This window comes from Varroa jacobsoni, unplaced genomic scaffold, assembly GCF_002532875.2.
Source record: "Varroa jacobsoni isolate VJ856 unplaced genomic scaffold, vjacob_1.0 scaffold_922, whole genome shotgun sequence".
NCBI lineage: Eukaryota > Metazoa > Arthropoda > Arachnida > Mesostigmata > Varroidae > Varroa > Varroa jacobsoni.
The window spans coordinates 197,472-224,525 of record NW_019213824.1 but is presented as its reverse complement, the minus strand read 5'-3'; the positions used below and the strand labels follow the sequence as shown (position 1 = coordinate 224,525).

Below are 27,054 nucleotides of genomic sequence, written 5' to 3'. Positions count from 1 at the left end.
GCTAGCATGTCGGTTATTTTAAATTCAAAAACCGTGAGCGACGTTCGGTCATAAAGCAAGTCAGGCTAAACAGTCGTAAGGCTCGTTTGCAAAAGTGTGCAAATATAAATCAATCGCTATAATTTGTTTGTACAAAACATACACTTGTCTATTTATTTATAGTGCATTAATGGAAAGAGTTAAAACACTATGCAATACCAGTACATCGTCTTCACCTAAGCTTCACATTTTCGCTTCGTCAGCTAACGCAAACTTATTATTAAGAATAATCAGACCATTAAATAGATCGAGTACCCGTATCAAGACGCCAGCCGGTCAACTAGAATTGAACTAAGCTAAGTATACCAACCATCGCATGAAGTGTTTACGTATATTTGTATGCCTCGAACGCCTCGCGGTGACTAATCCAGACAGCTATACATGACATAAATCAACGTTTCATAGCTGGAAGGTAGCGTTTAGATCTGCATCTGTATCTAGATTTAACGTGACTATAGATTAGCATGGTCATCAAGCCAAACGAATCGCGGCGCTCGAGCCTCACATGAGCGATCCTTCAGCTGCCCCAGTACGCGTATGCGGTGACAAAAGGTACTTTAGGGATGCTAACAGATTCAAGCGTGCTACAGACAACGTTCAACGAACGGCTCAAAACTGTGCACGGGCAAGCAACTGACAAACGCGTGCCTCCCCACCGCGAATCTATACATACTAATAATGTTTATTTTAATTTATTTAACTTAATAGTAATCAATAAATCATTTTGCCACGTTTACCTATAGACATAGCAAAACTAATTCCTTAGTCAAATGGCAATAGAATTATCTCTGAATGAAATCTCTGATCTGATATCGACGCACTTACGGTCCAGGAACGTATGTATTCATATGAGTAATGGATACGTAATTATATATGTGATAGATATATTCTCTTGACAGTAAATAGTAGCTTCACAAAAGTGTTCCTCTCGCTAATTCATATAGCTGCTTCAAGATGGATACTGAATCTGGTCAGTGGAGCGTTCAATTGATTACAGATGGCAGCCCACCTAATATAATTATGATAATTGAAGGCCAACACTAACTATCGATATTTATTTTTACTATTCTCTCTGTAGCATTATTATTGAGCGCGCTGTCACCTATACACGTTTGGGTCGCGTAAAATTAAACTTACGCTACCGGCTATTGTGCGTTACCATTTTCACACCAGTTATTGAGCCACAGGTGTCGGTAATTCCGTCTTTACGACATGCGAAATAACATAGTTATTAATGGCGCACTTGACGGCCATCAAACTGCCTATGTACGATGTCTCTGTTTAAAAGGTCCCTATTTATTTGAATGTATTTATTAGGTTTAAAGGTAAAAAAACTACCTGTTCATCAACTGCCGAGTGGAATCTTTGATTTGATTTGCCTACAGTAAATAAGTCCATAACTCCTTTTGAAAGGACATAAAAAAGTACAACTACGATCTATCGATTTCGACCACGCGTATATTGTAGCTTTTCGTCAGATCAAAATAGTCTAAAACTGTTGTTTGTCGATATTGCCCGAACAAACGCTACACTTCCTCTTGTGTCGTTTAAGCTGCCGAAAAGCCTTTTCGGTAACTTAACTTCTGTTCTCGTGTTAACCAAATGCGCAGAACTGAAGTGCTGTGTCGTCACTGTCTCCATCGGACGAGTAGCAGAGCAGCCCTACGCCCGAGTGATAAAAACGCTTGTGATTCATACGCGCGGTAGTCAAACCATTGTGGTAGTGCAGCTGCTGTTTTTTGGTGGCAATTTTGAGGAATAGGCACTTAGCACCAGTCGTGGGAATTCGCTCCATGCGGGACGCAAGATAAAAGGCTCAAAAAAAAAAGTTCTGGAGCAAAGCGTAAACGCTAGAACCGTTTGGGTTGGTAATATTTATAGCGACCTCGGTCCTAGGCGTTTACGAGGCCGCCTTAGTCATCGTTGATTCTAGCCCACTGTATCCAACTTTTACTGTTGTTGTTTGTTGCTTAACAAGGAGACGCCCCCTTCTCTATGCATTCAGCAAACGATTTGAAGGGATCGACGACAAATTTACGGCAAGAGTCATTTGAAAAATTAAGTTCACATAGCCCAAGTAGATTTCTGCTATTGGCGTGGAAACTCTGACTGAATGTAATGACAAAAAAAATAACACAGTTAATATATTACACAACTAACATGTAGGGCATGCGGAAAGGAAGGCCATGAGTAAGAACGTTCGCGAGTATAGATAGTGTGTAGCTTCGTTGGAAAATATTTTAGGACAGTTTACGTAGATTTAAGACTTAGCCACTCGGGCAGTCGCAGTTTATCGTCTTTTATTACGTTTTATGTTACTATAAATACTATTAGAATACTGGTATCAACGGTTCATGCAGTTCAAGCATTACTTTTTGAACCCGTAACCATACAGATTGGTACAGGAGAGACAGTCCATTATCTGCTAGTTTTGTTTAAAGTCCATCAAAGTCGATCGCCAATTGAGATCATTATTTGTCTATTTCACTGGCACCTTTTAAACGATCCGCCTGCAATCAATCATATGAGGTAACCTGCATTGAATCTCAAATACGGAACTGTTGTGTTATCTTACAGGTAAATGCTGGTAATAATTTGGCCGTAGTAACACGGTAGTATTCCATTATGAACAAACACTACGGTGTGACTTCTATACAATGACAGTGCCAATAGGATTGAAATTCTCTCTGAAAGCGGACCAGAGTCGCTTTGGCTCTTGGTAGTCTGTTTCTTTAAACGGCCTTTTTTTATTTGAACTGCAAGTAGCGAGAGCTTCCCCGAACCTCTTTTCGCCAGTGCCGCATTCCCTGTTTAGTATATAACGTCAGCAGCTTAAAAATCGATATTTTTTTTTAAAAAGGCAGAGCATTTCTTTTTTGGCCACGTGGTGCCGTATAATGCAAACAGACAAAGGAAGGAAAACAAACACCTAGGGAAAGCTGCATTTAAAGCAAATATTGCGTAGGGTGTTGCTTTTTTTTCAATTCATCTATTTATTCGTGTTTTTTCCGCGAAACGCGTCAAGGGCGGGTAGGACATGTGGAATATAAGTGACCGGAAGGGCATTTCTCTCATTTATTTTGCCGCTTAGTTCTCTGCAGTGAATAGTGTTTGACAGTAGATGGAATCCTTGGTGAAAGTGGTATGCTACACTTACGAATATAGTTTCCGCTAACACTGTGACATGGAAAGCCTTTCAGATGCAATAATCACTGAGCAATCATATTATATTGTTGATAATTCGCTAGCTAGCTGAAGGATATTTAGAAATCTGTATCTGTAAAACCTGCCCAAACGGACCTCATCTAGCAGTTAGGTACAATCACGACGACAGCGAATCGTCAATTATTACAGAAGATTACTGTAAGTAACTAGCAATGCCACTTACTTTCAACTTGAATCTAACTCCAATTCATATTTGTCCACGTATATTTTCTAATTCCGAAAAGATTCTGCCTCAGTCAGTTAGTTTTTCTGATAGTACTAAATCTACCCATCTTGCTTACGCTTTTCACTCAAATTAGCGATGATGTCGTCCGATTGTTTTTCTTTTTGTTTCAAAGTTAGACATTACTGCACGCAAGCTAACATTCTTCTGCGCATCAGTTCAGCAACAACTGGCAGTGTTGGTTGAGATAGATTTTTAGGCAATATCATTTTACGTGCATCTTTGAATGGCAGGGAAATCTATACGTGCGTATCACACGAACGATGTTTACAATTAATCATTGCACGCAGCCAGATACGCAAAGCGTGTCGTGCCGCCTACTCTCTAATGTTGGTAACATGTTTTTTCCTGTCTTCATTATCAATAACGGTAGTTCCAGCGCTCAGTGCACCGCTCTCGAATTCGACCACTCCGCAACTTATCTCGTGTTATTCTGTAATCGCAATAACAACGAACTCTCAGTGGCGATTATATCTTATTGTATTGGTGCGGTCTAACCAGGCAGTCCCTTCAGCTCCTTCTATTACGATGTTGCGGTGTTGTAGCAGACTGATTCGTAGAAACTTTCGGAAACACCAATTTGGATTTCAACGAAAGTTCCTCTTGATGCTAACACGAATCAGCGACAGCCAGTTTCTATTTTTTATGAAGGAAAAATTCGATTTATTGTTCCTTAGGGTATAACAACGAAAAACAGGAGCAAAAAAAAGGAAAGAAAGAAACAAAAAGCAGCTTTTGCCATTCTTATTATTTCCGAAAAGGAGCTTTGGACCATTCGTACTGTTGCCAACACGCGACATTCCGTAACCAGGTGGCCCAGTGTGCCAAAGTGATCAAATATTTTATCCGCAGGAGTCCGCAAGTGCCAGACGTAAATTTTTTAGATAATAATGAAGTACTACGAACAATGACTCGATGCGTTTACAGCAAATGTCAGAACTGTGTCTGCCCCTTACCGGTAAACACACGGCGTTTGAGGTTTGCGGTATTTTCAGTCATTGTTTAATCAAAGCTACATTTCTCTGGTCAGAAAGGCTCGTCACCTTGTCTTCTTTTATAGTCGTCCTCGATCCTCATGCTGTGTTTGATGCAACGGTGCAATGTCATAGCGAGGGAATGCATTGCATAGAATATTACTGTTCTTACCCGTTACAAGCATTGCTCCGAATGTCTGATAGAATGCTATAGGATTGTGACCATGAGAGATTTATCGTATACAGAATTGCGTCCTGCACTTCCTAGAAACATAGCCCCTATAAAAACGAAGGAATTTGATTAAAAAAAAAAAAAGTGCGCTCCTTTGAGTTCCATAGATTTGTCGACAATTCGAAATTCTCAGTAGTTTACCTCGACCAATACTGAAATAGAGATCCATTTGGAACTGCTATTAGTTAAACTTGTTTACTCTAATATTGGTCTTGACGGGTCTCCTGTGCGGTTTTGTATCGGGCCATTGTCTTTATCATCACAAAAGTAGACTACGGACATCAAAGCTATGGACAGAGCTAGGTAAAATTTTGGTTTATTATCTAGATCAGCTGGAATTGTCTCAAAAAAATCTCGTCACCATTGATGGGCTTTTCTATAAACACGTAAGGCTCTATCGCGTTCGTCTTGCATTTGTCGGTAAGTGCTCGAACCTGTTAATCCAGATCCTATTAGTATTGTTAGTTATTTTATTATTTAAATGAATAAACAACCAGCAGAAGACGCATCAGTGATATCCAGCGATTCTACTTTGCTATTCACATGTTTTATCCCTTCATTTTATATTAATTTTTAGACATATTTCTCATCAAAAGCACCACATAGCGTTCTGACGCTTCTGAGACAAAAAGCTAACCCCAAAAAAGAAAGGGAAAAAATAGTTAATTTCGAAATGTCTAAAAATCGTTTTCTTTTTCGTACTTCATTCAACATCAATATCGTTGCTTTCATTGTTCAAACTTTCCTAAAATTTGTTGTCAGACCTACATCATTTTACCTACGAGGAATCATTAATTTCGCCTTACTACACGCCGTAAGTGCCACGAGAAGTTTTCACCAGCTAGTCAACAGCTAACGGTCCGCCGATCGGAATTAGTACGCGCTAAATAGATTGCACTGCACAGACTGGTGTCTTCGAGCTTCTGTTGTCAAAAGATAAGCCTGCGGCAATAGTCTAATGTATAGTAATAACGGACGGCAGATGTTAATATCTGCCCACGACATCTGAACACGACAGAAATCAATCAGGCTTGCCAGTATCTATAATCACTTCCAGCAGTGCAACATTTGGCAGCCACAACGGGACCAGCCACCGAAGACGTAATCCTTGGCTATCTCCTCTGAAAAACACATACTCTGTGTATCTTCTGCGATACGACACCCTATGCCGAGTCATGAAAAAGCCCCAGTACGGTGTACAAGGCAAGAGATGCACGAAAGATGCACTTTTATGTCTTCGTTTGTTAACATGGTGGAGCTCAGTGAAGCTTAGCACATATTGTTAATAAATCGATGGTCAGACGGAAAGCATCACCATTGTCCGGTCGTGTATTGTGCGTGAATTCGCAATCGCTTATTACGTTTTGATCTCGCACGTCGGGTAAGATCCGGTTCGAAAAACCGCCAGTATTCAAGATTTTCCTGGGTTTCGCATGCTGACGGCAAGACTACAAACATAACTATCATAGAAAATTAATTACGGCCGGTTACATCATAGCAACAGATGTCAAAAGTTACTGATTACTGCCTGGCTTCCAAGTGATTACTAATTGTTCGAATCAGGTTCAGTGGATATGGCATTAGCCTCTTTCATAGAGCGTTTCACACTCAATACGTGTTACAATTGTTGTTTCTACGGTCTGCTTCGGTCTTTCATTAAACATTTGCTCTATAATAACGTTCAATCTATTTAGCCAACATGAATCAGACTAATATGGGGCTAACAATAGACTCGAAGAAAATTCCTTCGATATACGAAAAAAAAACATACGAAATACGGCAAGACGCTAAACAGCAAGAGCAAACGTTACCTTCAGCTGTTGTCGCTTCAAATGTGAGAAAGGCCTTCAGCTTTGAGTCAGTGAAGTCCAATTTTAACTCATTAAGGGTCAAATCTAATAAAGCGGTGGATGATAGTCTGTCGTTTGAAAGTCCCCTTGTTCGTTGATAATCCGAGTCCAAGTGTACCATTCAGTCTCACTATTGTCGGTTGACATTTATCTGTTGACTGTAGTTTTTGGTTGATGGCAGAAATTAGCATCAGCGACGACAACGACGTGAACGACACGAGAAAGCCTGTACATAGCAACATAATAAGATTATATAGTATTCTCTATATTGTACGAACTACCACTCGTAGTGGTGGAAAATGTAAGACGGTAAATCACTCACGAATAAAAAAGTAGTAGGGATCGTTAAAGAACCATTGTTGAAGTTTGATGATGAGCGAATTGGCAGTGAGTGATGGTGCGCACGAACTCTCCCGTCGCACAGTCGTTGCCCTGCCTCTTACTAAAAGAGGTAACAATAATTATCCTAATAGTAATAATAACAAAGTGTTAGGAATAGCACAAGTACCACGAACAGCAGGAATGAGGGGGCGTGCGTGCTGCCAGCAGTGGCGCCATCTATGAGACCAACCGAATATCGATTGAATTTTCGACTTTTGAGGCCAGGAGCTGGCTTCAAAATGCTTCATTCTCTACTAGCCAGCTTTTCCTTCTAGCGACTACGAAGTGTATGAGAGTGAAGAAGACAACTGCAACTTGCAGTTTGACGCGAGCTGCGCAGGCTGTCGCACAGAAGCGGTAATTGGTTTCAAACGAAACGTTATCTGTCGACATGATGTTGACAGAGCACTTTTACTAAGAAGAAGAAACTTCGTCATCGTTACTTTTTTACCTTCCCTTAATTACTGTTCTTGCTATTAATCATTCCGAAGCTTAATAAGCTACAATAATGATAAAAATAATAAAATGACCTATTATATATTACGCTACCACGAAATCATTTGCACAATTGTATATTACTTCAGTTGATCATAACTAGACTTTTAATTTTTCTATCTATATTCTTGTGTATCAAATCGAAATTAATCAGACAATGTGTTAGTTATTGTGTTTCATCGATTCTTGAGATGAGAGACGATGCTTTTGTGCAAACGAGTATCGTCGTGATTTACTGTTGCACAGAAAGATGCTACAACACCATGAAAATCTGTAAAGGATGTTTTGAGTTGAGACGTAAAATGTATAATCAAACTTTGATGGCGTAGTTGTAACTGCGACTAGGGCTTTATCAATAAGCCATTTGCTAAAAGATAATTGAAAACTTCATCTGAAAGCTCAAAGTTGATTTCTGATGGGGTTGATGAGAAAATTATTAAATCACTAGCAATAAAGTGCTCCAATGAATAACTCGTCGTTCCGGTAGATTTCGATTAAATCGAAAAATAGGCAAGTTGTCTGTCAACTCAAAGGGTTAGGTCGCTGTACGCAAGAGCTAGGAGCCGATGATCTGAGTTTTGCCATAGATATATACGACACTATTTGTAGGTAGACAGTAAATACCTGTCAGACTTCTTAAATGGCACTGTTCGGAACTTTATATATAATATTATCGTAAAGCCATCGACTTGCATATGGCATTACGTTACCTGAGAACCCTACAAGTAGACGCGTGTCATAACTCAATAGAAAACCATCACGAATACTGATCTATGCACACTAACATTGGCAAATGCAGCTTTTACTGCGATTACGGTATCAAAGCTGCATAATTGTATCGGCTACGATATATTATAAGCAGTACGTTCTTACCGTGTAAACGAATTTCTAAAATGGTCTTTTTTTGTAGCGATTCTATAGAATGCGTAGGTGATTTATCCGTCGATGCCCTATAATCTGTTTATCTCGGAGAATATTCAGTTGCCCCCCTGTGGAGTTTGTGGTAACAGGGTCTACTCTGTTGACGATGATCGTTGGCTGCCTCTGATCAGCCTGCGCAGTCAGTAAACTGATGATTTGCGAATTGCGGAAATGGTCTGAAATAAAACACAATGATCATAGGTGACCGAATCACTCAACAATCGCTTCAGCGTGTACCATGTATATATGTCTGCACGACTTTAATGGTATTTCCCTTTTAAATACATAGCTCGTTCTAGCACCAAGAGGCATAGGATAACTGACTTCGATATATTATTACATATGTATGTAATATTCGATCATAATGACAAATAAAGATGCTATCCAGATAGTGTTTTTTTTTCGTAAAACAACACTAGCCGGTTTTTATGTAAATTTACTACGTCCCTATAGCTAAGCGTTACTGGAAGTAGTCAATCGAATTGCGTGGCTTTACCGTTTTTAATGATCGGATATCGCAAAGCACTTACTTAATATCAGTAGAGGCATTATAAATTGTATAATAATTAGTGATGAGGGGCATTCTTCGCCAACGCATTTCTACAGCACAGCGATATGTTGATTTTAATTCCGAAGGTCGTGTAGTCTCGTGGCCAGCATATCTTCTCATGCATTTTGATTACTATAACTGCGTATACAATGCAACGGGCGGTACCCCACTAGGGACTAGCACAAGGACTTCTCATTCTTCCTATTTATAAGCAGGCCAATGATAGATTTGTTTTACAGCAAGTATCTATTTGCTTAGAGTGTTTATTGGCAATTTATCATGCGATAACAGTATCTCATCATTGGCAATCGCCTTTAACGGTGCCATGCTTGTCTGGGAAGACTGGTAAAGCAAAACTATCCAATTCGATTCTTGTCTGATCTATAAACCATGGGCTATCTCAAAGCGATTAACGACCCTAGATTTAATCTTATATTTGACTACAAGAAACGCCTGCACTACACAGACAGCGGCACACACATAAAATATACCTTCTACGCGTCGCATCTGCTCCGTAAGGCTCTCGATAGTTGGGTAAACGCAACATCATTCAGACGTGAAATAGCGGAAAAACAACATTGTATTGAAAAGTGCTTGAACGCCGGTGAACGCGCATGTGCCTTAATATAGATTATGTCAAGCTGCCGGCTTGTTAAAGTAGTGAAGTAGATGTACTAACTGGCGATGTTCTTGACGCTTGCTTTGAAAAAGAACTTCCGTGTTTCCGCGTTAAGGGCTCGTTTCCGTCTTTCGACTCTATATATATATATATATATATATCAACCTAACAAACTTCTCTTGGCACTACGACTATAGCCGCTATTACTATCAGTTGTCGACACCCTGTATCCAACTTCAATTTTTAATCGTTAACTTTCTCGTTAACGAAACTGGGTGGTCGGACGGTGGATGGCCACACGCAGGTCGCGCCCCAAGGGCGAGTATCGTATGCAAACACTCACCGTTCTACCGGAAGTACTTGCAAGAATAAATAATATAAATGGTAAGCAAGACAGTAGTCACAATAGGTGTCAATGACTGCTGTAGAGTAACTTAATTATGCAAGTTAGGGTATCGCCTGCCCGATAAGCGCGTGGCTTGTCTATGGCCGGCGAGGAACGCCTGAAACAAACGAATTTGAAAAATAAGGACCATTACAATAAAAGTAATAGTACATTAATTATATATATATATATATATATCATAACTTGCATCATTGATGCGTACTGGGTGCATTGAAAGGTCCTTTTTAGCATCGTAACTTTTGTATAGACTTACTAGCGCACAGCAAACATGCCTTCTTGTAAGGGGATTAGGAACGTTGTGCAAGAAATTGTCCTTAAAAACTATCATTCTACAAACAAATTGATAATCAATAGCAGTTATTATGCTCCCGACTTTATTATTCATCCAGTTTCTCCAGTTTCACTACATGATTCCTTATGGTGTCCCTTGCTTCATTCAGGAAGCTATATCTACCCTTAGCCACATTAACTGAATTTAAGTCATTCCAACCCACTATTGTAGTGATAGAAAATAAGCAGGATAAACAAAACCTTGCTTTGTTCTTATATGAACGTTATCACGGTTATATTGATAGCAAAGGTGTACTGTATTATAGAGGGGCGATAAAGTTCCCCGTAATCGCGGTCCAAATTGTTGATAGAGTGTTCAATGAGACCCTTAAGTCGTATCAACTGCCACTTGCGTCGACTGAACGACCTTATTTTTTGCTTGTCACTATCGTTGCTGATAATTAAATTTGGTAACAGGCCACACTGCTTCTTGGGTAGCACGTTTCTGCCGTCAGATGAGGGATGCTCGTGCTGTTGACTAACAACTCTGAAATTTACCAACAGTCAATAGTCATGCACATAGCAACGACACGACAATAAATATCGTCTTCTAAATATTACGGTTATTGTTAAAGGCTACTGATGCTGCAATCACTGTTGTTACTTTAAAAAAAACGCGCGCCGTAGATGAGAACACACTATTTCATCCTACTTGAACGCTTCAGCTTAACTCCACCTTTAGTTGTTCGGCCGCCCTGCTGAATTAGGCGAAGTGGCCTGGCCCTTACAGCAGCACCTGCTGTTGCGCCATTACCAATTTGTATCATTTTGGCCGGTGGCATCATTCGTTTTGTCTCAACTTTATGCTGCAACTTTACCATTATGCTGTCGTTGCTTTTATGGCATCAATCTATTGAGCCACCAAGACTACTGGCACGACATGGCATTATTCCACGTTTGTTGCTTGTACCTTTTACGTTTTGGACTGGACTAGGTCTGTCGATATATTACGACGATTTATTAGTAACTGAGCCATTATATTTGTAGCATATTAATCGGATGTCACTATATAATTATAGTATTATGTATTTTCATCTTATTTCTTGAATCCGTTGCAATATTTGCTGTGTACCGGTGTTTGTTCGAATTTTCGTCCGTGCTACAGCCGCCTTTTTCCTAACTGGCCCCAGTGTCAGCACTGAATGATGGCCGAGCCTGATGAGATAGTTAATGATGTATGCTGTGTTTGTGGACCTCCCTGTGCGGCATTCGCAAATTAGACATATTACGTTCGTTATCTTTGCCGTCATCATTGTTACTAGCAGATTATCACAATTCCAACTCGTTGCTATGATCGCCGAGATGTTTCCGCCCGCCACTAGTACGAACAGCGCCAGTGGACCGTTACCACTTGACTGATGACGTTCAGAGGAACCTATTTTTTCCCTTCAACAGCGTACTCTCGTCAAACTTTCCCCGAATCTCTTGTGTTTCCCGTGACACCACGCCGCAACAATCGGCACTGACAATAGCGTCTTCATGAGCGCTTCGGTAGAAACAGAACCCACTGCGAAACAACGAATCCCTATCCAAACTACCAGTGCAGTCAAAAAAGCCCCTGATTCGCCCTTCTCAGAGGCGCCACCCGACAACTGTTATGCTTCGTACGATCATTTGATGGTTGGCAATAGTTTTCTTGTAACTGTAGCGGTATCAGTAGTGCTAATAACGGAAATGGTAGAAGAGGAAATAGGCTGGTAAAGTCGCGGTAGATTAGTCAGGCCGGTGGCCCGGTAGAATGCTGCGTATGGCAAAGCGTCCAGACACACACTGACATTAGGTCAACAATAATAACAAAAACGATAGGCATAATTCCAGCATCCAATGGAATCGGGCGAGTACGATTGGCAGACGCTGCCTATATAACACGAAATATGTCCGCAGGTACTTTCGGCTCGCGTAGCGTACGGCATAATGACATGCCAATCGTATAGCTGTCATTCAAGAGTGTTTCGTCTTTAGGACAGACGGTAGGACATTAAGAAACGAGGTGTGATGGCTCCGCGACGTCACTGAGCTTCTCGGATGCTAGCGATGTGTTTTGTGTTTTATTGCGGTACGAAAGCGACCGCCACGAGTGTAAAGCCGCGTCGAGTAAAAAACGAAATTGAAAATCGTTACGCTACGTCTGAACAAACATCAGCGATGTGTTTTAGTTCTTTTGTTATTAACACATTCTGGCATAAGAAATTGAAACCTATCTGGGTTCGAAGGTGCGAAATATTCACTGATGTATAAAATGCACCGCTTGCCTGTCAGTGCCAACGAGTATAGAAGCTTAAACAACACAAACCGCTTATATACAACCTGACCACACGAGTTTTCAAGAAACTAGCACCTATTTTCAAACGATTACATGGCCGCCATGAAATAGTCGAGTGGTAGATCTTTACGGTGCTCGAAACATAAATGATGAATGTTTGAAATAAAACTAAAATACATCTGAATGGCTAACTATGGCGAATGCTGGTAATTCGATGGACAACTAGTTGTCTCTTGATACGCTCAACTTCTGTCCACAAGTTCAAGCAAGTTCTGCGTTAAGCAGTTTCTTATTATCAGATGGGAAAGCACTATGCTCTGTATACGGCTTTATTATCCTCATCCGAATAATCGTCATTGATCATAAGAGCTGTTGTTAATATTACGATGAGTATTTATGTAATAATAGATAAATCTATTCGCATCGCAAAGGACAGAAAAATACAGCTTATTTTACAGAATTTCTAATTATCTGGATGTGTTTTTTTCACACGACATCACCGTAGCGACATCATCAATGGGAGTCATCTGTAGATCGATCATGTTTATACGACGCAAACAAACGGCACACATACGCTAAAGGTCAGGAGCACGCGACCAGATCCGCTGCCTATGCGGAAAACCATTTATACCTTAACCTAAGCGATCATAGATGTGACAGGAGCTGAATGTTTGAATGTCTAGAAACCGCATATGTTGAATTAATGGCGGCTTAAATATTTATCTACCAGGCAAATCCTAGGTGACGAAAGGAAGTACAACAAAACGCCTTTTTCAGAGTAAGCGCCGTCTCTGAGCAAAATACATTTTGACTAGATTCCTAATTGACGGTGTTTCTAGTAGTATTCGAAAGAAAACTTTATTTCCACATTTAGCTGTCATAAACTTTCTGAAGTGAAGTGTTTCAGCTCTACCATCTAGAGTGCGACACATATGGAAAAAAATACATGTGTAAAACAGTACATTTAGGTCTAATAGGAAATGTTGTGATTTTGTAATCCAAATAGGTTGGGAATCGTGCCTTGCCTGCCTCACAGACTTCGAGCGATTGTTCACTCAGTACAAATTGAACTTCAGTGAGGTTGACTTGAAGACTGGCGCTCAGCAAGTCTGTCTCTGAATCACTGCGCTTTTCCTATTATGCGGCTCGAGCTAGTTAATTGGTTGTTTTGGTGGCAAGGTCTGCCATGACGCCGATAACCTCACCCTAGTCAATCATCAGTTCAGCCATCCGTAGCACGCGGATTGCTTGCCAAGAAATGAGCTTCAAAAATAGATGGAGCGTTTTTTATTGTAGACTTCATAAAGCTTCGGAAATTCTAGAAATAATAACGTTGATTCAGCTTGAGCGGGTCTTATCAATATTTATAACAACAAGCTATGTTATAGCATCTCTAAGTATCTGTTGCTCTCTTACCCCCTACTGGTGCAGTTTGTCCTTATTCCGAACCTATAGTTAATGACAGGTAAAACTACATTGTCCTGGTGTAAGATTAATAACTTTTCTTGTGATATACTTAAAATAATATTATAAATCGTATCTGCGAAACAACTGACGCAGTTAGAATTATAACTTTCCAGATCAGACGGTAAACGTGTGTTGAAGCTTCGAATAGGAAAGTTAATTCTATCAGTAGTAAGCGCTTATCTTAGTAATAATAATAACTGTGCTAAAAACCAACTGGCTGAAAGAGATAAACTAGATTTGTACAGCCTTTGTCTAGCATTTGCACCCTTAAGTATATCTTAAAAATGGGTTTCTAGGCTCCGGCTACCGTATGTTAGCACGCTGTGCTCAATGCTGTTCATCGAGTGACTTACTATGACACGCATTTGCTGATGTGCACCAGAAACACAAACCGTAACTTTTTTTCTTCACATGTCTACACGCATTAACGACAAAAGCGTATCCAATAGATTTTGTGGACTTTTCTTGTTTCTTCATTGTCTTTTAGAGCAATTAAGCCGAATAGATTCAGATGCTAGCCTCGTCCTCGTACCATTCTAGACGTATCAGACCACGACAGACACAATACAACGAGAACGTTTCCGAGATGCAGGAAGGCCGCTAGATATCAAGTCTCTTGATTTTACTTTATGAAAGTCCAGCTAATGGTCGCATGAGCACGGCGTGCGTACTTCGTCATTGACAACATTTCCTGTTTTTTTTTTTGCCACGCGTGGCGTTGCTGCTTGCGTCGCTAGAATCGCCGATTGACGTGTATACGATCAGCATAATTTTCTGTCGTTGTTCTCCTTATTGTTTCTTTCTCTAGTAATTTTATTGTTTTTAGTTTCGGTTTCATGCCTTCATGATTGTTGATAACCGTATCGCTGCTGCTACTGATGTGAATGCTGTTATGTCAACAATACTAACAGCAGCAGCATCAGAAAGCGGAGTAAATTAGTCTATATACCGTTTACAGTCGATGCGGGTCGCGTTACGATAGGCTTTCGCGTTCGTGTTATCAACAACAAACAAGCCGACAGGGCGACAAAACAACGAAGCTCTGTCGTTCCTTTGGTCGCCACGGCTTCACCTTCACGATGCTTAGGCCAGCATCGTTATTGATGTCGTGGACGATGATCATACGCGGGATTGATTTCGTTAATGCATGAGTAGAGCCACGTCGGACCGCCCCGTTTTTGCCCAGCTAGTGCCATCTGCATCGGCGGAGACGTTTGTTGTTTTGTATGTATTGCCCTATGATCGACGCCAACTTTTCGATGGGGTTAGTGGAACGCTGGGACGAAAATGATCTATTTGAGAGGGCTGCCTCATCTAGCGTAATGGATGCCGTCCGACTCTAAAGGCAATTAAGCTGTCACCACAATAACTGTAATAAACTGTCTCGCGCTTAATCTACGCATGCAAATGGGAGTAAGGCAATGGCGAAAAAGCGGCTGAAAAAATTGTCTGCAAATAAGAGCCTATAGAAATAACGGAGCGTTTCTGAGTTAGAATTCTAAGCCTATTCCGACACGTGTCGCTCAAGTGTTTGGGTGGATATCAGCTGAATTATAGATAGATTTCATCAAGCGTTTAGGAGAACATGTGTAAGAAAATTTTACAATTGCAACAATGAGGTTATGTCAAACTAATTTATGACAAAACAGGGTGTATTTTTTTCTAGCATTGACCCTACCAATTAAATAAACGTTTGGATTGATTGATTGATTGATGTAAATAAACTTATTGCATTCAATCAAAAGCAAGTGTCGAGTACATCACATAAAATACATGCTCAATGTGTTGAAGTCGCCGCAGACACGTGAGCCTATCAGTCCTGCTTGGGTGAGGATAGGATTGGTTTTTTAATCACTTAATGGCAAAGTATCATTAGCTAATTCAAAAACCTTATTAGAAATCAGCATCTTATTAGACGAATAAAATCCTCAAGTCACCCTAAAGGTTTACAATCAAAGGAGAACAGCAGCCGATAAGTTCGACTGGAACAGCCAAAGTAAATAAGCCTGTTTTTGAGAAGAGTTCCCCATCCATTGTTGTTTACTAAGTGAGTGTGCGCAAAATAGTACGCAAACGTTGTCACTTAGTGCTCGCCTTCTTCATCTGGAAAAGTATTTGCTTACATATATGTCTGCTTAGGTGTTTTGCCATTGTCTCAACAGCCCGCCTTTTTGGCCTGCTCACCCGCTGACCCGCGTCATGGCATTTTGACGCTACAAGCTTTAACGGCGATCGCTAATTAGGCACCGTACCGAGTCGCAGCGATCTTCGTGCAATTTCCGTGCATAGTTCGGCTTGTGTTCAAGCGCCGATGGAAACAGAGAAGCAACTATCCATTGACAAACTGTACAGAGTGTCGTATACTCTCCACCATGCAACAATTACACGTGGTGAGCCCAATGCGCGCCTTGTACGCTGCGTCATCTTCGCAACGGGCCTCTGAGCGTGCCAGGAGGGCGGTGCGTCATACCGAAGCGCCATCATTTCTTTACACTGTTCCCATTGGCGTGCAGATTAAACCTGACAGCGATAGACCGAATACGATGTAGTATTAAAAGTAAAGTGAGTGTGTACAAACAGCGGTTGCGAAAAGTCCTTGAGCCTAGCCTAGGTACAATTGTGAGTCGTCCGATGATCGGTACTGCGGCCGGGAGGAACCTACTACAGCCGATTTTGATATTCGAGGACGCTGAACGAGCAACGATAACTTAGCGGTTGATATGCAAGGGTAATAACAGGTGGTAACGTCAGAAAATACAGTGGTGTGACTCGCCGTAATGTGTAGAGGGCTTGGCACTTTGGGGAACGACCGTAGAAGATTCGTATTCATCTATTTACCTTGTCGTGGGTTGGATAGAAGCAAACAATTGTTCGACATAGCGTATATCGGAAAATTGACGTTACTCACACTTCACAGTGTATGCGTACTTCTTTTACTAAGCGATATTGTTTATGAAATTAGTCCGCTAAATTTATAATTTACACACATTTATCTTTATTATGTAGAAGTGAGATTTAAATACCCTAGGCCTGTTTACAGGTAATTGCGTATATATTGGCACATAATCGATAAGCCTTCCATAGAGAATTCAGTCGGCATCAAACATTATGTGACGTGAGTGATAGAATTATGAAGTTGTCGTACTTTACCTGGAACTACCTGGAGGTAAGCTGGTAAGGAATTGCCGAAAGGTAAAAACGCTCTTTGGTCTAGGGTAAACGCTGTGAGCCCTCGTAGATCTACAACGAGATGCTCGAATATTGAACGTCGCACCTTCGAAACGTACTTCCGTTGACAGCCGACCGACAATGAGAAGCGAATGTTAATAGAATTCATTAAAGCTTGTCTTGAATCCATTATAAATATCGCCCTGTTTGGACAAACGTGGCCCAACAATTGTGCTTAAAAAGCTGAGTTGAAGTACGTAAAAGAAAAAAAGGACACGCCTTGATTTAAATATCAAATTTATTTAGCATATCTACAGCATGAACGTCTTCGGCGGCTTAATAGCAAGAACTTTTTAGCTTTGAGGTGAATATGGTTAACCGTCCGCTTACGTTTGTGTCTTTTAGTCCACCGTTGCCGCTGATAAACTCTCGTTCGTTGTCTCTTGTAATGTAACGATCCTTATATGAGCAATTATAGGCTAGGGCTTTAAACGAAGTGAGGCCTTCATGTTAAAAGACACTGCAACCCAAATTTTACTAGTAGGCTTCGAAGTCTGAAGCTGTCAGCTGAGAAACGTTTGTATTGTTCAAGACGTGAGCAATTGAAACGTAAAGACGCAGTGTGCAGTAATAGTATAGTAAGTAGAATTGTTTTAAAAATCGGTCTACTTTAAAAAAAAAAACTCGAAACTTCCTTAATACACAGTGCAGCTTTTATCCTATAGTTCTTCGTTCGTCCGCTTCGATCGATTCCACAGAGGATGTGCTATTTGTTACATGCGATTAATTCTGTTAGCTGGAAATGAGGGTAATTAGCCGCTGAAAAATAGGGTTTGTCAGATGAAAAGCCCAGTGTATTTTAGAAGCGGAATCTCATTTTGTACAATAGATTTCTCTTAGTTGACTAGGCGTATGCTAAAATACGAGACGACATTTAAGTGAGCACGCTTGCTCGTTAGTACGCATCATTCTTGATTCCGATCGCCTGCCAGCCCAGTCGGATCTGTTGCGTGCCATCGCATGAAGACCGCTTTCTGTTCATTCCTTGTAATATTGCTGTATAGTAGCTTCTGTTCCACACGGCCGCCACCTAATGGATCTACAAGTCTATCCAGCCATCATCACCGTCAACAACGATATCTGGAACTTCGATTCCAAGACGATAAAGCACTTATATGTGTATTCATTGACTGGACAAAAATGGTTAGGTGTGCGCACAAACAAATAAGTTAACGATAACAATTTTCATGGAACGGGAGCCATCAACAGAAATAGCAGTGGTACACGATGGTCATGAAATAATAAACAATTCTTCAAGGCTCAAAGGCCTATAGCCGCAATACAGGAAACACCAGGACCCACGGGAGAGCCTAGAATAGAAGGTCGGCCGCCATAATGGTACTTATATTTGTGGCGGTCACCGCAAGTGTAGCAATCCAAACAGTGGCGTAATGAAAGTTGTTGCCGCTGGTGTCGCTCACTGCACCACGTTGTGAAGCATTGTACGCTGTCATTTTTTTCTTCTTTTACACAATCTTACTACTGTTAGACTTACTCGGACGTATATAGGGAACTGGTAGCGTTTGCATGGCTGCTCAGTTCGGCCAGGACAGCGCAATAGCGCTGTTGGTTAGTTCGATGCTGCCTCCAGGCGACGACGATGACGAAAATGCCGGTCACGGAGATGGCGATCTTAGGGCTGATGATCGTTCTGCAAACAATCCTCCTGCCGACTTCGTCGTTTCAGCCCAGACCCTTTCGCCGTTTTCCTGAAAACCATAGACGATAGATGGGGCGACTGCGAGATCGACTGACCGTCAGCGAAGCTGACGAATCGACGAACAAGCGTTGCCCGTGGTATATATCATCAGCGTTCAGGTAACAACGGACAACAATGATCATGTGCACACGCAGCTGCCGAGGGATCAGGGTATAAGGGTGAATCAAATAAAGAGGTGTCGTTCTTATTGTTAGTCTCATGATGCTGGTGTGAAGGTACTCTCACGATTGATTTTAGGAAACTGAAACTCCCGGCATAGGAACTGCAATCGTCGTTCTTCCGCAGCTGTGAGTTTAATGTTTGCTCACAATTTGTGTACACAGTGGTCCCCCTGTTACGAGCATATCTATATGGGATTAGTTAAAGTAAGCCGTACCTTCGTACGTAATCTTACTTTCAACTAATACAGTTTCCGACTGTAGTCTCATCTACTATTATATTTAGCGTGGAAACAACGAACTGACGAAGGTATACAGTAGAAGAGCGCCATTTTTTCCGTCTGTACACGGAGAAATATGTCCCTGCCAATTGTCTCGCAGTATAGCCCACCAGCGGCAGAACGGTGCTCTTAATAAGCCGGTTTATTTATCACTGTCTAGCAGCTCCAAATGGTCGCATGACCGATAGAGCTATTGAAATCGTTTACAGATATGTTTACTTTGCCTTAAAATCATGTCGCAGTCAGGCTAAATGTATTAGCACGAAATTCGGGTTCAGACGCTAACCAAAGCTTTTGATCCTAGCCGTGATTCATGAAGCAGTGATTTCTTTTTAGCAACACTCGATAGGACGTCGAACGATAACGTCAGCCCAACGGTATCGAGCGAACGTTTCGTACTGCCCAGTATGGATATATAAACTGCATCCACATGTTACATTTCACATATGACAGTTTGAAAAATATCGAAGGGAAACAACTATATCGCGTACGCAAAAACAGATCGCTAATTTTGAACACAACGTAGCAAAAATGCGGTCACCAGTGAAATAGACACTCGAAGATTGCTCATTGTCAAAAAACAAAATAGAAACCACATAGAGCAGCTTTTAGAATTAGGCAATTCTCGTAAATGTCTGACAGATTGGCCCGGTAGATCCCAAAGAACCAAAAGTTGCCTGTATCGTTGCTGCGATAAATTCAAATATCCTAACACAGTTAATATCTTATTAATTTCAACATATCCGAAACTCAAACTTCGCTTGTTCTTAATGATTTTCACAGTTCGGTTCGGGCCACCGTAATCGTGTTATGGCAGAAAACTTGTGGCCTGCACCGTTTGTAAACAAATATGCAATTGCGTTTTCTAAAACACGAAGTAGATTAGATAGGATCGTTATTGTCGATAACCAATACTTCCATTTTTACATCGTTCAAGTAACAATAAGATCGATCGGTCATTCTTGGCAGTCCGATTACATAGAGCCCTCATTCCATCTGCGTCTCAATGAAAATGTCTACATCCTATCCGAACATCGAGTCGCCTTGACGAAGCTTCATTGGAGCTACCAGTTACAGTTCCACAAGTAACGAAACCAATATCGTCGACGGATTCTTTCAGCTGCAGGATAAAAACACCGGCAGTGAATACTGACATGACGCCGTTTCGAGATCCTTTGAAAACCACGGCCATCTTGGAAAGGGCTTGTTGCAGATCGAACATCCGCTTGCACAGCTGGCAGAATGCATCGTGTTGTAACACGTGTAAAACAGAGATGTTATGCTATCGAATACGGCCCGCACACCCGAAACTGGCGGCGAGGCTAGCGCCGACTTCAGTGAAGTCGATCATTGTGACATCTTGTACTTTGAAGTTAGTACTTTTGCTACTTCTCCGATGATAGGATGGGATAACAGATACTTCTCTCGTTTAGATGATGACGATCGTTGCGATGATACCGGTGGTGATCGTAGAAGTAAGTGCTGTTGCAATTAAGCTTTCTAGTCCATAGAATATTGCTACACCTAAAGCAGACGCAGACAGAAACAGGAAGGAACAACCACGTGTAGACATTACCACGTATAACGCCAGACTCAAGCTTCCTGCTGCGGGGGAAGATTTGTGCCTAGCTAGTGAATGTCGGCTCGATTTGTAGCAGATTGGAATAGTCTTCTCCTTCAATCTTACCGACGCTGGTCAGATCCCCGCGCTCCGAAGTCGTTACCTCCTAAGGCGATAAATAATCTCGGGAGTTGTTCCAACCCACGTACAATACCTATTTGCACCTTCTTATTGCAAACTACTACTATTAGCATACCCGGTCACACATAGACTAGCAGAACTACGAATACTTGCTGCAGACTAATAAAAGTAGTAATTATTGGAGCGAAGTTATTTAATCTGAAACAGTTGTCTTGGCGATCCGATAATGCTATTCGCGATAGTATTGCTCGTAGCGTTCAGTCACTTGATTGATTAGTAAGTTAAGCTCAATCTCTCGTCGCCAAGGGGCTAAGAGGTCAACTGCCCCCCCCCCCCCCCGCCCCCGCCAGCATCAAACGCTAGCGTTACCGTTACTGTCATAATTTCTGTTACCCTTTCTGTATTTTGCTATAAGTGCTAGTAAAGCTGCGCTAGCGACCAATTTTTCGGAAAATGCGCCAAACAGAGATATTTGTCTATTAACAATTAGAAGCAACGAGTGAGGCGGGAGCGTGCCTTCGGGGGAAATAGCGTTTTAGCAAAAAAGAACGTTGACGACAACAGCGTCAATACTCTCTATACGAATTAACCGGCAGCTTAGCGAACGGACCTGTAGTCGGATGGCCATCGCACAGGAGAAGAGTATTGGTCATATTGGCACTTTCGAATAGATACGATAAAAGACAGAGCGATGGTGGCGACGGGAACAATTACCATTTTCAAAATAGATATGTATTCACGTTCAGCAGCGGGATATATAAAAATGGAGGGTTTTCTGAGGCCCCATAGTTAGCGCAAGTAGACATGTGCACTAGTGGGAATGTTAGCCGTTTACCTAACTTCCCATGTCTGTTTCATGCGGGCACAGAAGATATTTAGTCGACCGATGCAGGGGTAACACCTGTCTTTCCCTGAGCTGCTGCTTCTTCTTTCCCAAGCCCTTTGGTTCACCAATGTGTATGCTATTATAGTTTCATTTTCTGGTAACTATAAGCGGCTAGATTGCGCAGGATATCACTGTGTTATATCGCTGTAAGTGGAATGCGAAATATAATGAAATTTACGTGAATAACTTAAATGCTCGCCATAGCATGGACGACGATAGTGGAAGCAGGTTTTATCAGGGGGACAGCCACAATAAGAGATCAAAATAATGGTATAGTAGGTTTTGGAAAGGTTTCAACCCTTAATAAAGGGGCCGTTAAGGGAGCAGCGGTTGAGTTACACCCACATAAACTAGTAACTTGCAAGTTCTATTACGAGCATTGTAATTTTTCTCTCTTGTAGGGTACACGTCCATAGCAGATATTAGTCTTACGAACTACATCTAATGGTTTCATTGGTTAAGTCACTTTAATATACTGCAGAGAAAAGAAAGCAAAATTTACTCCCATTGTGTGTAACAACTCTTAAGCCAGTTTAGTAATACACGTTCGATTCTGTTCGTGATACGTGATCGGTCGTTTACCTGATCTGTTGTTAATGTTTCACAGTTTGGACAGCGTTTTCCTGGTTTCGCTAACTTGATTCACCGGAAGATATCTTCCCTATAAATTTATTGGCGCACTGTCAGACTTCACGATAGAATGAAGCTTTTCTGCTACAGTTCCTTTGGATTTTCAGATCTGATTTCAAAAATAAAGTGTTTCAATTATATATGAAAATCGATCGTTACGTTACAGCGTTGCTGGATAACGATCTACGATCTTTTACAGCGTATTAGTCGTTTAGTCGTATCTACGGATGGGAGTCTTACGCACTTTTACACATACATTATGAGTCGGACATCAAATTCTAAAAGTAACGGCAAATTTAGTAAAACGAGAACGAGGAGTTGCTTTTTCTCATAGCGACTAACCGATGTTGCCAATCTGAATCTCTTCTAAATATCTCTTCAGCTCAGACGTGCGTTCTTCATTCTTGGAAATATTTATACAGACACGTTTATCGCATAAGCCGAATAGACGCTTAATATAAACAACAATAAACAGGCGTGGAAACTGTGGCAAATTTTCACATGTTAATACCTACGGTATGCATCTATAGCCCTGGTGGAACCAGCTCAGAAATTCGAAGTTCGTGGCATAAGCCAATCACATGACGGCCGCACGTCATCTACTTCACTGCACCACGTTTTCAGAGTGAGACAATCACTAAAGAAATTGGGACGGGTTAGATTTTTTTTGCTGCCTCGGTCGCAGCGCTGCTGGGACTTTTGCTATGATACTGGTATGATGATTGGGTCCGTCCGTGTGACTTAGAAATGCAGTTGATTTTTTGTTCGTTTCCACGATGACTAATACTACCATATGATTCTCTTCTGCCATTTGCTATTTGACTACCCATCATGCCGATTACGGTTGCTCCAGAAGCATCGCAGTGGTGGCCGCGGTAACGCCTACGTGGGCCAAGCGGCCGTCTGCCCTTTGATGACGTGAACGGTCACGCACCCCTCACCTCGATATGTTCCGTTTCTGCTGGCTAAGTTTTATTCGGGAACCAGTGAAGGTGCGTATACAACGTGTAACCATATGAACAAAGAATGACAGAAACTTACTTTTCCGTGCAATAGCTTCAGGGTGCCTCTTAATTTGAAAGAAAAAGGAGAATCCACGTTCTGTTAGTAAATATAGTGGCTTGTTAGTAAATGTTTTTGGACCAATTACTTTCTAAAGGAGATTGCTCACCGTTCCCTCCAGGTAAGACGCGATAACCGTAGCTTAGCAGGTCAAGTTTCGACAGGCACAAACCTCACGGACTAGCCATTCGTCTCTCTCCCATCTAAGATATATTATCACGATGCGAAATGGGTAACCAGGCCGGCCGGTCGGCCGGCAAAGTTGAATGATTTAACTTACTATCGCTGCTGTAGTTACTCAGTAGAATTTTACGCTTACATAAAACACAGAACAAAGACCGACAGACAAAAAATGGAACATACGGACCAAACGCTGATGAGCCAACTGGAAGCCTGTAGATTACCCCCTTCCATTTTTGATTCCGTATTCTTCAGAACAGAATCACTTATTTGTTGACATCTCTGATGGTACTATATTGAAACAAATTGATTGATTTAGCATCGTCGGAATGAACTTGTTAGTTTAGTGTCCTCTACATTTACGGGTCTGTCAGGTTGGATGGTGCAGTTCCGCCGTGTTAATCTATAGAACCAATCAGGGTTTGATGTAGATTTTGTCTGCTTGATCTGAAATCGGCAAAAGAGCCAATAGGAAATAATTTACGTCAAACACTCGCATTGTCTGAGTATATACTATAATTAAAGGTTTGTAGCGCTAAAAGACACCAGATACAAACATCTGCTTCTATTGTTATTTTCACCATAGGCTTACGCGTTTACATTTATGCCGTCACGCGAGGTACGTTGTGAATAGTTTATTAAATCTATTAGTTGCGTCTGTATTTTGATAATGAAGATGATTATCAAGAAAATGTGCCCGGTTTCATTAGTAAACCGCCCCTTGTTAAAGTGCACGCGTTACTATATGAGAACGCTAATCGATTCTGTGATTTGGAAAGTACAAAAAAACAAACTTTGTTCCACCGTTATTTACACTGATAGTAACGGCATGCACTTCCTTCAAAAATGTTTACCACAACGATGTGTTTTTTATATATTTTAACGTGGATTTCATCGGATGACGACAAGTAAAACGACTCCGTTATGCCGAAAAGTAAATTCTGAAATGTACTTCAGGTAGACATCAGATACCAAGTTCGTTAGATATTAGGCATATTGAAAACTGCAAGCGCCAGTATTCATAGTATGGCATAGTTCCTGTGATGACGATCTCGAATACGTGCGATCGAGCTGCGGTAGCAATTCCAATAAGAGTTCGAGAAATCAGATACGTTTGAACAGCTCTGACCACCTAGGCTGTTCGGCCTAGTTCGGCTATTCGCAGGTGATCCAGCGGTCAATCAGCTGAAGGTCCTGAGCGAACAACGTACGACATACATAATATGACGGGACTGTTAGGGAAAAGAGAGAAAAGAGGCGCGGATAAAGCGGAGAAAAACGAGATCGAAAGCTCATTGTGAATAGTTCAATCACCGCTAGAATATAGGAAACAGCGATCGAAGTGATATCGACCACGATGGCGCTCATCATTGTGATACTGCTGATGATTTTGCTATCGTAAAACGAACGAAGTGTCAGCCGAAAGGCGACACATGAGACGAACGTGAAGTCGTCTCATTCGGTCGGAAGCTTGCCATGCATTGTTCTAGCGAATGCCCACAGACGCCTTCGCGGTAAATTGGGATCATGCTTATGACAATACTCACAAGGATTAAGAGCTGCTGAGGGTGGGGGTTGGGGGTAAATGCTGTTTGACTAGACATTCTACGTAGCAGGAGCAGGTAAACGCTATGTCGTCGACGCAATAATGTTCCATTAGATCAAATCGACAACAGTAACAAACACGTTCATATGAGAATTCTAGAAGACGCAAATGAGCTCTATTCCGCATCTGCCGCTAGTACTGATTGTGGTTACGGTGGTATTAATCATAATTACTTATATGTAAATAGCAAGAAAAGCTGAAACGGCTCAATTCTGTGCTGTTTTTAGACAGATAACATGTTCTGCGGCCGGCCACGCAACGGCTGTTAGAGGCTACAAAACAGAGACGAACGTTTTTAAATTGCAGTTACAATGATGTTTCCGAATAGTAACATCTGTGGGTTCAAATCGTAGAGTTAGTCCTCGTCGCTGTGATGGTTGATTATGGTGGCAGAGGCAAACGCTGATCTATAAAACGTAGTCAACGAGACCTGCGGACCTGTTATTGGTCTTGTTTTTACAAATGTTCAAATTACTTCGGTCTGTTTCCCATTTCATAAACATAGCATTACGAATTATGAGAATGCGATGTTGGTCGTTGCCACTTCGTACTATGAGCGGCTGAACCTTCGGAAACAAACAACGGCGACGAAGGCAACATTTGCGCGAGGAAAAAACGCGCCGAAGATCAGCAGTGTTGTTAGTTGTGTCAGTGATCGTGCACTGAGTGCGGCGGCTCCGCACTCAATGCGCGATCAGCGTTATCATCCGAAGTATCACCGTTACTACCAGAAGTATGCCATTACCTCGACAAAAAAAGATAATTACAACGAATATAACGACGAAACAGTCTGCAGGAATGAAGATAATACATTAGTCAGCTTGGCAGGTTGCCTGAATACGCAGGTTAGCGTCAGCTCTCTGCGCTAACGGCGTATTTTTGATAGTAGCAAGAGTCACACAAATACGATTAAGTCGAATACGGCTGTCCACGGACAATAGCCAATAATTACGCAGGTCAGATTTGTCTAGCGTCCCTGCTGACGCGTCTTGTTCGTCGCTAAGAACTGATACTTTGACAACAACGCTTACCACAACAACGACTGTGGTTAAGACAGCACGTAAAGGCCGGCGTGGGCATCAGACCACACAATAACGGTACAAGCTCAGGCTTGTCATGACAGTCTAACAAAGAGACGCGGCAGACCGCATGCAGTAAAGATGACGATGGATGGCGCTAATTTAATAACAGCCGAAAAACGGTCTTCACTCGAGAAACTAGAACGGTCGATGGATGACAGTCTGTTGTTACTTCGGCTGTCGTCTGTCGTCAAACGTAATTGAGGAGTTTTAGCCTGAGGGCCGATGAAACCATCGAGCAATAACGGTGCTTATTACATTACCAGCCTTATAATACATACGGTAAAACGATATTTTGAGTGTTAATGTGCCTTTCTTCTGTTTCCTATTCGAAATTTGTCAAGTTTGACTTGAAATAAAAAAACACGAGCGACAATTCCAATAAATTAATGAATGACCAGTTAATTATACATATAAAAACGTTGATTTGAAGATCATCACAAGAGGGATCGCGAGAGAAGAATTACAGCAAAAATGAAGACGAGGAGGGTTATAAAAAATAATATCGGCACACGTCTGTATGTTAGCTATATGACTGATTAGCTGG

The 27,054-nt window shown here is 41.4% G+C and overlaps 1 protein-coding gene across 3 annotated transcripts in view; it reads left to right on the top strand.

Moving 5' to 3' along the window:
* LOC111265006 (uncharacterized) overlaps positions 1–27,054 on the top strand; it is a 65,190-nt gene that overhangs the window by 1,233 nt on the left and 36,903 nt on the right. The window contains exon 2 of one of the 3 annotated variants that reach the window (XM_086970297.1): positions 23,434–23,572. The exons of 1 other annotated variant lie outside the window; for it this stretch is intronic. The gene's annotated coding sequence lies outside the window, so the exon portion shown is untranslated. The remainder of the gene's footprint in view (positions 1–23,433; positions 23,573–27,054) is intronic. One more of the 3 variants, XM_086970296.1, reaches the window with a different exon arrangement.